The sequence below is a fragment of the Hemitrygon akajei genome, chromosome 13, assembly GCF_048418815.1.
Source record: "Hemitrygon akajei chromosome 13, sHemAka1.3, whole genome shotgun sequence".
NCBI classification, from domain to species: Eukaryota; Metazoa; Chordata; class Chondrichthyes; order Myliobatiformes; family Dasyatidae; genus Hemitrygon; species Hemitrygon akajei.
Genome location: NC_133136.1, coordinates 59,069,352 through 59,086,593, shown reverse-complemented (window position 1 = coordinate 59,086,593; position 17,242 = coordinate 59,069,352). Strand labels below are relative to the sequence as shown.

The 17,242-nt window shown below is 41.5% G+C and overlaps 1 protein-coding gene across 1 annotated transcript in view; it reads left to right on the top strand.

Annotated features, from left to right (window-relative positions):
• Nucleotides 1-17,242, top strand: part of gabrb1 (gamma-aminobutyric acid type A receptor subunit beta1) — a 263,066-nt gene that overhangs the window by 53,448 nt on the left and 192,376 nt on the right. The gene's annotated exons all lie outside the window — the stretch shown is intronic.

The window sequence follows — 17,242 nt, the reverse complement described above, 5'->3', positions numbered from 1 at the left end:
ACAAGACATGCAGATTAAGATTCTCTTTTATGTGAGCCACAATATTTTTGACTCAGGACCTCCATTATCTTTCTACCCAATGCTGCTCTCTGCTTTCTCATTTTAATGCAGAGTCCCTCAATTTTGTTGGCTCCTGGATAGAAAATGGAGAATAAGAACATTAAAACAAAATCCTCCCGCTAAATTTGGCTTGACACCAAGCTACACTTTTTTCTACATTTCTTAAATGTAAAAAGATCTTCCCATCCCCTCCCCCCACACGGCCCCCTTAAGCGATCAGCACAATCATTTTATGCCTGAAGACCTAATATCCAAGTGCACCACAGATTTTCCTGCTGTATGTCATCTGTCCAGCTACAAACAATTGTCCGACGAAAGATTCAATTATTTTACATCAGTTCTTTGTCCTTAATTAATGGTTTATTGTTGAATGTATGTGCCAAATGGTGAATAAATGATAAGAAATTAAAATAGATTATTGTTATCTCCTCATTTTAAAAGGTTATCTGCAATGAGGTTTCTCAGGTTTGAAAATGACTGTATAACTAAAGCAGTGCAGCAAAGTGACAAGATGTTGTCATGGAGAGAGTTGCACATGTGATTCCATCAGACCGCAGAAGTGATCAAAAATAGTAGAACAGAACCTCTGCAGTAAACATGCAGTTTTAGTTGCCATGGAGTTTAGACCTCTGTCAGTCCGTTAATGTTACTGCTACCATAAATGGATATTTTGAAAGCAGTAGCTGCCATGTAGACAATGTTTTGTGCACTAACTGTATTGCATGTTTGTCCACTATTCATTATAAAAACCAAGGTTTAGTGTGTTGAACATTTGTCACTGAGATAATGATTTATAGTCAACACAAGTGTTACATTATTAAAGTCTGATATTATGTAATAGAAAAACAAGTCTTCATCATGTCTGACTGTGTAGGGTGATGTACCGTGTCTGTTGCAGAATATTTGCTTTTATGTTAAATTATGGAAGTTGGACACATTGACTCTTGAAGCACTGATCATATTCGCTTTGTTTTGAGTGATATTTTGAACATCCAGCAAAGAGGGCAACCTATGTACTCCTGTTAAATGGTAACTGCCTACAAAGCTCACTCAGCAACAAACACAAAATGCTGGAGGAACTCAGCAGGTCAGGAAACATCTATGAAGAGGAATAAATAGTCAATATTTTGGGCCGAGGCCCTTCATTAGGACATCATGAAACTCCGATGAAGGGTCTTGGCCCAAAATGTCAACTCTTCATTCCCCTCCATATCACTGCCGAACCTGCTGGGTTCCTCCAGCATTTTGTGTTTGTTGCATTGTATTTCCAGCTTCTACAGACTCTCTTGTGTATTTGAAAAGCTCACTTACACCAAAGATAGGCTTGACACTCAAAGATCATACATCACACCTGTAATTACACTACTGCAAACTCTAATATTTAAAAAGAAGACTTACATGCCTCCTGATTTATAATATTGAATTCCACTGCCATGATTAGTAGAACAGTTCTCCAAGTGTTCTTGGGCCAAAATGTTTTAACTATTTTAACCAACATTGTTATAAACCCCTGAGTAGTGGGGTGGAAATTTGCCTTACCAAAGGAGGTGTAAGGTGCTTCTTCCCTCCATTAGCTTGCAGGTCACCCTTGGGCACCTGCTCATACAACCCTCCCCACCCTGATCAGCGTCATGTCAAGCCATGGGAGCAGGTGGATGGTCATATGAGCAGCTGGTGAATATCACAAGTCCTGGTTATGCAACCACTGACACCAGGCAGATAATTTCAGAAGAGTGTTGATAATGGCTGGGGTCAGCCATCTTGTAGAGACACTGCCCAGAAGAAGGCAATGGCAAACCACTTCTGTAGAAAAATTTGCCAAGAACAATCATGGTCATTGATAGAGTAAAAACTAAGAACAACAAATGGAAAGACAGGTTAAAAACAAATGGAAGGCCATGATCACCCATGTCATTGAACATACCACATTATGATGAATGATGATGATTATAAATAAAACATTCTGATTATTAACTTATTGTTGTTTTTGTGACATGACTATGTGAAAATTGGCTCTATTGTGTCTACATTTAATGTGAAATACTACCTGTCTGCCTACATTCTTTCATTCCCTCTCCCGTATTGTTCCTTGCTTCTTCCATCTTCCTTATTCTGGGATTCTTTCTATTGCCCTTGTTTTATTTATTATATTGCCCATAATAAATGTTGAACGTTCCTATTCATTGTTCAAAAGATGAGGTGTATCAATAGGATTGGGAATTCAAGGGCTTCTCATAATTGGCGATTATCACATTATTTGGTTACCAGTAGAAGGGAAGGCCCCACTCTGGACAGTTAGTTGATTCTACTAGAAAGCAGATAGATTCTCTTTAAAATCATTGTTGATAGGTTAATCAAACAGAATTTCTTATCTCAAATCCAGGACAAATGAAGTTCAACTGTACAGATGTGACAAAAGGTCGACAAGAGGAAGTCTGCAGAACAATTATAGCTCAGGGTCAGTTGAGCTTTTCAGGGCTATGATTAATACTCTTTGTGATCTAACCATGACATAAGGGTGTAAAGTAAGTGAGATGGAAGGAGAAATGTTGGAACTGCTGAGCATGTCAGCTTGATCGGTGGGAAGAGAATTCAAGTAAAAGATTCAGGATGAAGATTCTCTGGGAAGGAGAGAAACTAAGCTTGATAAACCACAGGGACGATGGCAGAGCGAGCTGAATGATGTTGGGATGCGAATTAGTCATCATCTGACTGGAAAATTAAAACAGATTCAAGGGGCTGAATAGCCTTCTCCTGTTCCTGTCATCAATGGGTGTCACAGGGAAGAAGGCCAGTATGAACATTTTAACACTGGAATGTACATAGGGAGTGTTTAGATACAGTATTGAAATGGATGTAATACGCTTAACATATCCTAGATAATTAAATGTACAAATAAAATTCCGTTTTGGCATTGTCTTGTCTCCTCCACATTATCCTCAAACCCAGGTGGCATTCACATTGACAATAATCTTTTGCAATCTGCTGCCCATGAGAGCACACCACAGTGAGTTATTACCAAGGCTAAACAGAACCATCTGTAATAACCAATTTATAGAAAACCCAATTGATTTTTCTCTCATGAAAAGGCATTTTGTGGTGCACTGGTGGCAGTATTTATCTGCATTTTTGTAATTTTGACTTGTCATGAAAAGTAATATGTCTTTGGTTGATGAAGCAATGTCAGACATGATACATTACTCTCTCTTGCATTATTATTTTAGTGCACTCAAATGCAGTTAGGAGCTGCCTGACTTATGACACATCAAGGCACTCAAACATAGTATTGCTTTTTCCAATTGTAAACTTATTGAATATGATGGGGACTGTGAAGTCTCCACATGCAACATAACATTTAATACAAGATTGAGTTATATGAAGAAGTTTGCCCACAGAGAAAATACACTTACCCCTTTGTAATATTTCCCTTATTAATAAGAAAAAGGTGTTAAGTTTGCCTTGATGCAGCATCACCAACATTATTTGTGTTGGTTTGCTGTACTATTCAATCCCTTGGTGCCTAGACTGTTTGTGCAGTACAGACCACGTTATCACATTTCAGTTCCCTGCCTCTTATTTTACACTGACTATCCCTAATGGAATACATTAATTAAGCTGTGAAAAGTATTGACATGGCTGTAGTTTCTGACAGTGCATTGCAAACAATTTACAGATCTACAGCAGCTGTATACCCCTGAAGACAGTAAAACTGAAATTATTTTGGTGTTAATAGTTGCCAATATAATCATTTAAAGATTTCTTGTTATTTTATGTTAGATGGGTTAATGTGTGCAGCCAGCAAATATTAAAGATTGAAGATGAAAGGTTAGCTTTATTTGCACATGTCCATAGAAACATTAAAAAAAAATAGAGTGACATGCATCATTTTCATCAACTCAAATCAGCAAGGATTTTGCTGGGCAACCTGTAAATGTCACCGTGCGTCGGGCACCAACACAGCATACCTACAGCTCACTAAATTTGGAATGTGGGAGGAAACCCGAGCACCCGGAGGATATGCAGGTAATGGCTAGTATTGAACCCCGATCAGTGATCGCTGGTGATGCATGAACCGTAATCCTTGAGGAGTTTAACATAAGATGACCATATTTTCTACACTGCATCCAGTGTGTACAAGCTGGGAATTCAGGGCAAGTGGTCAGGACAAGAAGCTTTGATTGCATTGTATTGTGAAGGGGGGCAGCTTATATTCTAACAGTTGCACATTAATTGCAAAACCAATGTTCAGAAATACGCCATGGATTTTGTTTAATTAAGTGCATTGATATACTATTTATCAATAATGCAGTAACATTCTGCATTCTGCTTGCAGCTTTGAGTTCATGCCCCACCCCGCAAAATTCCTATACTCTCCTACCTCCAATCTCCCATTCTCTCCTATCCTCTGCTTCAGTCTAAATAAATGGAAGACAGGAATATTAGTCAGTGAAAGATCTGGATTGCAAAATGGTCGTGCTGTAGTGTGGTGCATGAAGAGCCACTGTGCTCCCAGGGAAACCATCGATACAGGCACATGAAACCTGTTGACCTCACATGAGTGATCAAAGTAAGTGGTGCTTAGAGTTTCAAATGGTTTATTTCACCATCTGCACTCAGGCCCTGAAAGCGACTGGATCACTGCACACGGCAGCTCATTTCCTAACCATCACTGTCAATGAAGACAAAATGTATCTACATAGAACTAGCACATTTGCAAGCCATGTGCCCACATTTCATGTGTTACATACAATGGCAAGAACATTATCAGAGTATATTGAATGGCACTCGCTGATAAACTTGCCTCCTGTGGAAGGAGCCGGTGCTGCACATTTAGCAAGCATGACCAAGAGGAAGTGCTACATTTGGAAGTTAAAAATACATGCTGAAAAATATACGGAATCATAGTATATACTAATCAAATGACAATCATAATGATAATAAAAATATTTATACAGTATCTTTCATATGTTAAGATACAGACTCAAAGTGCTTTACATAGATTATAAAGATAAATCAATATAGTCATAAAATACAAGAGAAAATTAGAAATCATTAGGAGAAGCAGATGTTATATAGAATAAAATGTAATTGAATATACCAAATTATATAAATGTAATCAGCATCAACAGGCATTAAGTAATCCTATAATTAGACTGAAGTAAAAACTAGGTTTTCAGAAGTGTTTTGGAATGTTCTATGGTACTAGCCTGGCCTACCTCAGTCGGTAGAGTATCCACATTTTTGGTGCCTAACAGCAAAAGGCCATGTCACCAGTTCTTGTACACTTGTCTCTAGTAAACCAGTATTCACAGATTTAAGATTACAATTAGAAGTAACAACTTTGGTTGAGACCTTATTAAAACTATTAGATGGTATTGCTTCTGCATAAAGACCTCATTTGCCTAGAAAACATTAGATCCAGTCTTGGTTCATGTGAAATTAGATGTATCATTAGCAAAACATTGCAATTTCATAGAGAAAAAAAAACAGAAGGCTGTCAGGGCTGCACAGGCACCTCTCAGTCTCCATGTAGCTAACAGTAGTCACATGCCACTCAATTCCAACATATTATCCTATTGAAATCGAGCTCTCATCCACAATCTTTGTTCACCCATTGAACCATCCAGCATTAGCCAGTTGCTTCTAGCCTTCAGTTACCTTATTGCCTGCGGTGTTTAGTATCTGTTCTCTCTCGTGCTGTGGCTTGTTATTCTTGCAGTCTATTATTAAAGTTACCATTCATTGCTGAATCTTCTCCATTGATCTGCTTTTGAGTCAAGCCTCCTCAACATTTCATGACAGGATTGGTGAACCTATGACTGACCCAGCAGAAAATGCTCACTTAAGGAAGTCATTCATCAACATGACGATTCGGAAGCAGCCGGAGACCATTGACCATCAGCTGGCCACTCTCTTCCAACTCTCTGCCTCAATACAGGAACCCTGTTCCAGTCAACCTCCTCCCCTGGAGCCCGGATGCATCGTCAGATCCCCGACCTGATGCTGGAACTTCTTGTCCCAGTGCATCTTCTACTCGGACCTCCAGCCATCTCTGCATTCTATGGACCATGCCAAGATCGCCTTTCTCACCTCTCTTGACTGGACAAGCTCTAATCTGAGCCACCGCTAACTGGGACAATAAGACCACCATTTGCAACCAATATGAGGATTTCACCACTTAGAGGTGCTGGGTTTTCGGCCATCCAGGAAGTGAACGTGAGGCAGCGGATCAGATACTTCACCTGCATCGAGGCTCATGCTTGGTGCTGAATTACACCATGGAATTCAGGACCCTTATGGTGGAGTGCAGCGAGGGTACTGAAGCACTCCTGGCCCAATACCACCATGGCCTCTCGAAGCACTTGAAAGATGAGCTGTCTACCCGGGACATACCTACCCACCTCAAAAGCCTCATCACTCTAGCCCTCCGTATTGACAAGCCAGGGCTCCAGTTCCATTCCTAGAACCATTTCAGGCTGCAGGAACCTCATCGGTAGCACCTTCAGAACCCATATGCGACTTAAGCTTCCTTAACCCCCCAAGAGCATGAGCATTGGTGGAGGAGCAACTTGTGCAGCAGCTAATCACGCAAGCATCAGATGCCCACTGCATCTGGCACCACCAGGTAGAAACGAAGAGCCTTGTATCTGGTAAGTTCTGCCCAGCCGCTTGTTTCGGCACCATAGCCCGACCCACTCTCTCTGTTGTCCTCCACACGCTAATGGTGTTAAATGCACAGGAGGCTCTGGTGGATTCCAGCACAGCAGGCAACGTTCTGGACTGTGTGTGCACTGAACTCCCTGCTGGGCCTACCCCTCGCCCTCTGCATCATAGCCATTGACTAACAGCCCTCGGAGTCTGAGATGGTCAGAGCACAGGAGCTTTGGAGAACATCCCAAGTCCATCCAATTGCTCATTATCAACTCATCCAACACTGCTGTCAACATAGTCTACCCCTGGCTCTCTACTCACGACCTCCACCTTGCCTCATCACCTGGTTTTCTGCTGAGTTGGGGACCCACCTGCTGGATCACCTGTCTGCAACCTCAGTTGACTGCATCCTGTAAATCTGTGGAGACAGAGGAAACCCTTGACCTCTCTGAATTCCCACAGCAATACCATCACATTCAGTAAAAAGAGGGCCAGCACCTGCTGCCTCATAGACCACATGACTGCACAGTCGACTTCCTCATGAGCACCACCCCTCCCTGAGGTTGAATGTTCTCCCTCTCCCCTCCTGAGACCAAAGGCATTAATGACTGCATTGCTGAAGTGCTACAGCACAGCTTCATTCAACCATCCCAGTCTCCAGCCGGTGCAGGATTCTTCTTTGTCAATAAGAAAGATGGGGGTCTTCATCCTTGCATAGACTATTGTGGACTCAACAGTATCACTATTAAGAAGCACTACCCTTTTCCCTTGATGGATAGCACATTCTAAAGCAAATTCTTCAGCAATTGTATGTGTTCATTTTCCTCAATGACATCCCCCTCTTCTCCAAGGACACCAAAGACCACATCTGTCACATTCATTCAGTACTTCAGCATCTCCTTGAAAACCAGCTGTACCTCAAGTTAGGAAAATGCCAGTTCCATGCCCCAGTCATTTCCTTCCAGGATTGTGTCTTTTCACCCCAAGGCATAGCCATGACCCAGTGAAAGTGTTCAGCATTGTTGAATGGCCTAATTGTGCTTCCTCAAATGGCTACAGCATTTCTTGGTAGAAGTCTACAACCTCTGCTGCTGTTTTGTCAGAAAATGCAGCCAATTTGCTGCTCCTCTCATCACACCAAGACAGCTTCATCCTGGATAACTTGGTGTGCTGCCATGGACAATGCTTTAAGAGGCCTCAAGAGACTCTTCACCACCACTCCCATTCTCTGCCAGCCCAACCCCTCCAGACTTTTTGTGGTAGAGGTGATGCATCTGACACGTGTGTCAAGGCCTTCCTCTCCCATCGAGGACCAGGTGGGAAGACAACCCTTGTGGCTTCTTCATGCATAAGTTCAACTTAACATACTGTTTGGGAGTAGGAGACAGGGATCTACTCATCATTAAATGGGCCTTGGAGGAATAGAGACATTGGCCGATGGGAAGAAACGAGCCCTTCCTGATCTGGACTGACCACCAGAATGTCATATTCATACAACATATCCAGTTGTGTCCATTCACGTTTTGTGCTTTTTCTTGAAGGTTATCAGTTAGACTGCCAAAAGTCACTGCCATTGTGACAAATAGACACCAAGTGGAATTGTCATTTTAACTTAATTTTGAAATAGTTTGTAAAATTCTTCATTTAGTGTGAAGTAATATCATGAAAACATCCCTTTTTGGATTCAATCTGATACACCAAAAATGATTGATGCATTTGCTCATTGAAACATTAAATGATATTCCAGTGCTCGCTCATCTTAAAGGCCTGCGTGCCTGTGTGACATTATTCCCAATACCTCAATCAGTGATCAAAATACACAGCAGGTTTGAGAGGAAAAAAGTCAGTTGTAGTTGATCACCCCAGTAGCACAAATGTTTTTTAGATGGAAAAAGTGGTTTCTACTAATGATCATTTGACAATCATTTCCTTTCATGGTTCGGACAGACTGTACTGCCTGGAGTAGGTCTGATGGTGTTAATGCATTTTGACTGCTCTGCATGTTGCATGGTTAAGGAGACTGACAAATACTATTGAACAAGACTGTATGCTTGAACCATAGTTACTTAAACAGTGCCTGCTAAAAGCAATAACATATACTTACATTGAAAATTTAAGCATAGTGAATATTGCACTCTTCAATGTTCAGGAGGCCGGTGCCATAAATTGGGTTATTGTCCATTTTTTATTGTGGTATATACAATGACATGCAGCATCCTCCTATTGTACTTTGACCCCAGTGATAGCACTAGGCTATATTTGTATACTGACTGTAAGATAAGTGAGTGGATTTCTATGGTCATCATTATCATCAGAAGCATTATATTTCAGGTTATTTAATTAACTATATTTAAATTTCTCCAGCTACCATAGGATTAATACTCCAAGCTCCTGGATTATTAGATCAGTGAAACATCCATGTTGTTACCATGGCCTAGAGGCAGTAGAATAGAAGTACTTAAAGGGATAGGGTATCAATTGTTAACTGCTTTAAGGTTATTTAAGTTATGGCTAATATATCAGACCTGACATCATTGAATCAACAATTATTCCATTGTATGCTTGGCAAAATCTGGCTACCTTTCTGGACTTTTCCATGTTTGGGTCTACATTAAGGCACGGACTAGAAAGCGAGTTTCAGTTGGATTACCTGACTCTCCTTGTTATCCCAATGTAAAACCATAAGGTATAGGAGCAGAATTAGGCCATTTGGCTCATTGACTCTGTTCTGCCATTTCATCATGGCTGATCCAATTTTCCTCTCAGCCCCACTCTCCTGCCTTTTCCTTGTATCCCTTCATGCCCTGACCAATCAAAAATCTTTCAACCTCTGCCTTAAATATACATAAAGACAACCTCCACAGCTGCCTGTGGCAAAGAATTCCACAGATTCACCACTTTCTGGCTAAAGTAATTCCTCCTCACCTCCGTTCTTAAAGGACGTCCCTATATTTTGAGGCTGTGTCCTCTAGTCTTAGACTTTCCCACCACAGGAAACATCCTTTCCACATCCACTCTATCAAGACCTTTCACCATTTGATAGGTTTCAATGAGGTCATGCCTCAGTCTTCTGAATTCTGGTGGATACAGGCCCAGAGCCATCAAATGTTCTTCCTGTTGATTCCTATTCATGGCTCCCTCCCATGCTTTTTGAATTTACTTTGCACTTACACCCGTTCTCTACCAGATAGAGTGTTTGATGACATAATTGAGAAAAATCCTCCTCCTCTGAACCATCTGGTGCAATAACAGTCTCCATTTCATCCACAAATCTTCATCAGCATTTTGACTGCCACAATTATGTGTTTTCCTGAGACAACAGTGGAGTAGTTATTATATTAACAAATACCCCAAAAAATTAATTGTAATTGTTTCTTTATTTTACATTTGTTGGTAGTCCTTCAATTTTGAAGGTGTGGTTGCAATAGGCAATGTAGAAAAATACTGGTTTATTTCTCCTGGGGGCAAGCTGGAAATATTCACAAAAGAGGGGTCAACTAAGATGGAGATAAAGAGTATTTTCTTTTCTTGGAAGCGTGTGAATTGTATTGGTATGGAGAAATGTTTAGAAGTTCTAAATGACTGCCAGTTTGTGTTAGTGATTTAAATATGTGGTGGACACTACATATCATTATGTGGCAACAGCACAGTGCAGTTTTGGGAACTCATTGTCCTTACAGTGAAATGCAAGTTCCAGGCCTGGTGTTATGCCTGCAATAACTTGACTACTTCAGTTCAAACTAAAATGTGACCATCACGAAAACATCAAATGGATGTTAATGTTATTCATGGAGCTATTTGTCGACTGATGATAGATGAAGGATTAGTATGGAAAGGTTTTATGTGGAGAATATAAATTCATGTGTGTATTTTCAGAGTCAGATGGAATACAATTTGAACATAAATCTAAGTTATGTGTTGGAGACCACACAATTGCAGGTGACGTACTAACCCAGAATAATGTAATCACACCAATAGTATTGATTGTTTCTGTGCCTGACTTTCTTAAAAAAAAATTTCCTGTGATTCATCTTTTGTATTTTTTTTCCTTTTCACTTCAATTTTGGAATCCTTTAAAATAATACTTTCAGAATTGTAAAAAAACAGGGGAAAACACGAACATATTAACTTTACCAGTATCAGAGATGTATTTGTATTATCCTGTCCTTTTTTATATTCCTCTCAGTACATCTCCATTTGCACTTGCTTTATACACAAAATAAATAAGATGTTGTGAAAGTAGACAGTGAAATTGGTATGTTGGATCAGAGCAAGGGCGGGTAAAGAGAGAGGCTAAACAGAACATAGATCCCACGTCCCCTCCCCCCCATCCCTTCCCCACCACTAATCATTAAGCATATGAATTACATTGGTATGTCTCTGGCCGCTCTTTAATGTACTGTGTGCATCAAACAAGCAACTCAATTGCTGCTGACCAGTTATCGGGTGGGCAGATTGAAAATTGGGTTGAGACCTTTCATCTGCACTGAAAAGCCGAGGGAGGAATGCAGTTTAAAAAGATGTGAGGAAGGGGTGGAGCAAGAACTGGTAGGTAATAGGTGGATCCCCGTGAAGAGGGTTGGGGAGGGGAGGGAGTGGGAATTGCAGAAGAAGTTCTGAGGTGAATGGTGGAGGTGATAAAGGGGCAACAGCAATAGAATCTGATTGGCCAGGAAGGTGGATCATGGAATATAGGGAGGGAGGGGGAGAGGGGAACCAGTGAGGGGATGGTGTGAATGATGGGCAGATGGAGGGGGATGAGAAAGAGATACCATATTGGATGCAGTACAGCATGTGTGCAGTGTTCTGAGAACCAGCCTTTAACCTGGATCTAAAATTAATAAAACAGACAAAGGAGTGATTAATGCACAGAAATGTACCCAAGGGTCTAGTGAGCTGTTTTATAAACCATATAGGCACCTCTAGCTTATTTGGAATAAATTAGCTTAATCATGTCATGGCAGTTCTATTAAGTCTATTAGTAGATTTGGATGAAGGAGTTCATTCCAACTTAGAATTTCCCATTGTGCCGAAGGCTGATCTTATGTAAACAACTGATATTTTTAGTCTTAAAGAGACGGAAAAAAATAGTTAACAAGGTCCTGCAGCTTGCCAACATTAGAAGCTTAACCACTGTGGGTGGTGTTCAACCTTTCTGTTCCGGTGCATGGTCACAGTCATAAAACCCCCAGTCAGCATGGGACTGACTGAGCATTCATGTAATTGGCCATAGGGTCTGCTTACATTAATTCTGATTGTTGTGCATGTTTCAGTGAGAAGCTTATTCTTATAAATGGGTGGGAGAATTAAATAGCTGGTGGATAAAGGATCATCCTTAGAATAGGCTGGTGGAGGTAGTGGGGGACGGTTCATTCTTTGAAAGCTGGAGCAGAGAATTTCAACTACTGTTAGTCACCAATACACACAAAATGTTGGAAGAACTCAACAGGTCAGGCAAGCATTTATGGAGGGAAATAAAAAATCGACATTTCAGGCCAGGACCCTTCATTAAATTATCAGTCACCAATATGACTACACAATATGCTTAGATAACTTGATGCAGCATAAACGTGTGAGTTTTCATCTGATGTCATACCAGATCAGATTTGGCACCAGTGGCATCTACTGTATAATATTCCCATGGAGTAGGATTCTGCAGGCTGTGAATTGGATAAGGTAGATGTAGAGAGGGAAAAAAACATGAACAGGACATATTAACAAAATGCAACTCAACTCTAATGTAAAATTGCACAATAATCAAAAGCTAACTTGAAAATTTTGTTACAAGGCTGAATACTAGTACAGTTCAAATAATTCCAGTTAAAAAGAATGTGCTTATATGAAATCAAATGAAAACTGTTTCTCTAGATTATAATTGGCTTTGATTCAGAATGGCAAATAAATATCATCTTTAACATAAATACCTTCTAGCTGTGAGAAGGTACCTGCATTTTCCTCTCTTGCATTGGCCTAAATTTTTAATTGAAGCCTTGCTCTCAATGTCAGTAAGACCAAGGAGTTGATTATGGACTTCAGGAAGGGGAAGTTGAGGGAACACACACCAGTCCTCATTGAGGGATCAACAGAGCAGGTTCAAGTTCCTGGGTGTCAACATCTCTGAAGATCTGTCCTGGGCCCAACATATTGATGCAGTTACTAAGAAGGTGTGACAGCAGCAATATTTCATTCAGAGTTTGAAGAGACTTGGTATGTCACCAAAGACTTGCAAATTTCTACAGATATTCCATGCAGAGCATCCTCAAAGAGGTTGCATCTCCATCTGGTATGGAGGTCACAGGATTGGAAAAAGATGCAGCAAGTTGCAAACTCAGTCACCTCCATTGTGGGTATTCCCTAGCATCAAGGATATCTTCAAAAGGTGATGCCTCGAAAAGGCGACATCCTTCAATACGGACCCTTTACCCAGGACAAGCACTCTTCTCATTGCTGCCATTAAGGAGGAGGTAGGGGAGCCAATGGTTTGAGGACAGCTTCTTCCCCTCTGCCATCAGATTTCTGAATGGACAATAAGCCCAAGAGCACCACCTCACTTTGTTTTGCTTCACTTTTGGCACTATTTATTTAATCATTTTTTAATATATACTTCTTATGTATTTCATAGCTTTTTAATAAGTTATCATGCATTGCAATGTACTGCTGCTACAAAGTAACATGTACCAAATTCATGACATATGGCAGAAATATTAAACCTGATTCTGATTCGGAAGTATTCACATCCATCAATACAGTGAAATATTCTCCTGTGCTCATCTGGCTCCATGTTTCCGTTATTGGTATATTTCCATTACCTGTCAATGATCACAGGTTTTATGAAAACTATGTTGGTTAACTTGTGCTTGCAAGCAAACAGGTCATAAAGACAGCTCAGAGTTAACAAACAAATTTCAACATGCCAATTAAATTCAAAATATATTATCTACTGGAACAAATGTACTGTATGTCCTGGAATAGAAACAACTTCGAAAGGGAACTGATGCTTCATTTCAATAAAATGAATAGATGAAATAGAACATCATGTTACAAAGTACAGAATACTTATTAGTTTCTGTCAGCACAAAGGCAGCAACAATGCAGGCTTCTATACATGTTTGTGGTGCGATCATATAAATGTCACTGTCACTTCTTTTTTTTATTGACTCCATTGTCATTTATATCAATTACATTAAACTACTTGGTCTATAGCAACCAGCTTGAAATATGAAATAAAAGCAGAAACTGCTGGGAACAATCCCCAGGGCCAGCAAACATCTGTGGAAAAAGAAACAGGTTAAACATTGTTAAATGATGAAAAAGGATCTAGTGTTTTTCTGGCGTATATAACAAATAAACTCTTCTCGGGCTTCAAGATGGGTAGAGGTATTGATTATAACCGATGTCTCGATGACAAACTCTGCCAACTTCTTTGGGGATAATGTCCTGCTGATTCCAGGTTCATCCCTGAAGAAGACGACAAAGTTTGTCATCAAAATGTCGGTTATAATTGAAACCTGTACCTGGCTTGAAGCCCAAGAAGAGTTAAATAATCTTTGTGCAATTTCCTTAGAAACAGTTTTAATCAGGAAAAGATGCCATTGGCAATATTCCCGTCGAAATCACTGGCGTCAATATTAAATTGTATTACTGTTAATGTGAGGGACTGCAAAGGTGTTCTCATCTCTGATGCCTTTACAGGTAGTAATGACTTCCAGACTGATCACAACCTAATCCACTCCTTTTATTCTATCCACCTAGTTCCAAAACATCAGTGCTGATAGAAGCACTGTCACAAAAAGTTTTCAAAGACCCCACTGCTTTAAATGTGATTTACAGTCAACCTGCCAACTCCCACTTTACAGGAGCCACGAAGTCTCTACACCTTATGGGTTGCCATGAAGTCCACTATAATTTACCCATAGGCAACATCTCTCCCAAGAAGAACCGGGACCAGTTTACAAAAATTATTTAGAGACCAAGGATTATAAATACAAGAAAATCTGCAGATGCTGGAAATCCAAAGCAGTGAACAGAAAATGCTGGAGAGCTAAGCAGTTCAGGCAGTATCTATGGAAATGAATCGATAGTTGATGATTTGGGTCAAGACCCTTCTTCAGGACTGAAGGAAGGGGGAAGGGGGGAAGGGGAGGGAGGCCAGCTGAAAGGTGATGGAGAAGCCAGGAGGATGGGAAAGGTACAGGGCTGGAGAGAAGAGATCTGATAGCAGAGGAGAAGGGCAAGGAGGAGAGGATGGAGGAGGGATCCAGGAGGAAGTAACAAGCTGGTAAGACAAGGTAAAAGTTAGAATGGGGAACAATGGAAGAGGGGAAAAGAAATTTGTTTAGTGGAAGGAAAAATTGATGTTCATGCAATCAGGTTGGAGGCTACCCAGACAGAATATAAGGTGCTGCTTCTCCAAGCTGAGATTGCAACAGAAGAGAAGGCCCTGGACTGACATGTCCGAATGGGAATGGGAATGGGAATTAAAACGTTTGGCCACTGGGAAGTCCCACGTATAGCAGATAGTCCTGAGGCGCAGGACCAAGCAGTCCCCCAATTTGCACAGGTCTCACCAGTGTAGAGGAGGCCGCATCAGGAGCACTGGACACAATAGAGACGACCCCAGTCGATTCGTAGGTGAAGTGTTGCCTCGCCTGGAAGGAATGCCTGGGGCCCTGAGTGGAGGTGAGGGAAGAGCAGGTGTAGCACTTAGATGCTTGCAGGGTTAAATGCCTGGAGGGAGCTTTGTCGGGAGGGATAAGTGGACAAGGGAATTGCAGAGGGAGTGATTGCTGCAGAAAGCGGAGATGGGAGAGAGGTGAAGATGTATTTAGTGGCAGGATCCCTTGGAGATGGCAGAAGTTGTGGAGGATAATGTGTTGGATGCTGAGGCTGGTGGGGTGGTAGGTAAGGACAAGAGGAATTCTATCACTATTAAGGAGGTGGGAAGATGTGAGTGTGGATGTTCAGGAATGGAGGAGGGGCGGGTGATGGCAGCTTCAATAATGGAGCAAAGGAAACCACGTTCTTTAAAGAAGGAGGACGTCTCTGATGTCCTGGAAAGGAAAGCTGTGTCTTGGGAATTAATTAATGGGTTGGGAAACAGAAAATATATGAAAATATTAATTTTTTTTAACTTGAAGGTTTGTCCCCCCTTCGCCGGACCTCAGTGAGTTTCACGCCTGGATTACATCGAGCTCTTCTTCCTTCAGCTCCATCTCCAGGCCCACTGCTTTGAGAAGGATTCCAAAACCTATGCTGAAGAACCCTCCTCCTCTTCTTGAACACCCCACCCTGTTCCTCGGTCTGCTCTAGATCTTTTCATCTCAAATTGCTGATGGGACATCAACCGTCTTGACTTCAGCACTCCTCTCTCCTCCTCCAAATTTACCCCCTCCGAACGCACTGCCCTCTACTTTCCCTGCATCAATCCCAACCTTACCATCAAGCCCACAGATAAAAGGTGTGCTGTTGTAGTGTGGCAGACTGACCACAACCTTGCAGAGGCCAGGCGACATCTCACTAATCTCCTCAGCTCTGGAGAACTTACAGCCACTGCCACCAAACTCATAGTTCCCTTACCTTGAACTACACACTTCTACCTCCTACACAAAATCCACAAACCGGACTGTTTGGGCAGGCCTATTGTATCTGCCTGCTTCTTCCCTATTAAACCCATGCCTTCATATCTCGATTCCATTCTATCCTCCGCTTGGTTTAGTCCCTTTCCACCTACATCTGTGACATTTCTCATGCCCTCAATAACTTTTAATTCCCTGACCCTGATTGCCTCACCTTCACCATCAATATTCAACCCTATACACTTCCATCCCCCATCAGCAAGGCCTCAAAGCCCTCCACTTCTTTCTTGACCAACGAGCCAACAAATCTCTATCACTACCCACCTCTGTCTGACTGGTCCTCACCCTGAACAATTTCCTTCCTTCGGCTCCTTCCACTTTCTCCAAACTCAATGTGTAGCCACAGACACTCATGTGGGCCCCAACTATGCCTGGCTCTTTGTCGGACATGTAGAACAGTCCATGTTCGAGGCCTTCCTCGGTTGTACTCCCCATCTTTTCCTCTGCTACATTATTGACTGTATTGGTGCTGCTTCATGCACCCATGCTGAGCTTGTCAATTTTATCAAATTTTGCTCTCATTTCCACCCTTCCCTTAATTACTCTTGTTCCATCTCAGACACCTCCGTCCCCGTTCTCAAGTTCTCTGTCTCCATCTCTGGGGACAAACTGTCAAACGAACATTTTTTATAAACCTACTGATTCCCACCGTTATCTCGACTCTACCTCTTTCCGCCTGATCTCCTGTAAAAATGCTGTTTCCTTTTCTCAGTTTCTTCGCCTCTGCCACATCTATTTCCAGGACATGGCTTTCCATTCCAGGACATCAGAGATGTCTTCCTTCTTTAAAGAATGAGGTTTCCCTCCCTCTACTATTGACGCTGCCCTCACCTGCATCTCTTCCACTTCCCGTACATCTGTGCCCACCATCTTAATAGGGAGAGAGTCCTTCCTGT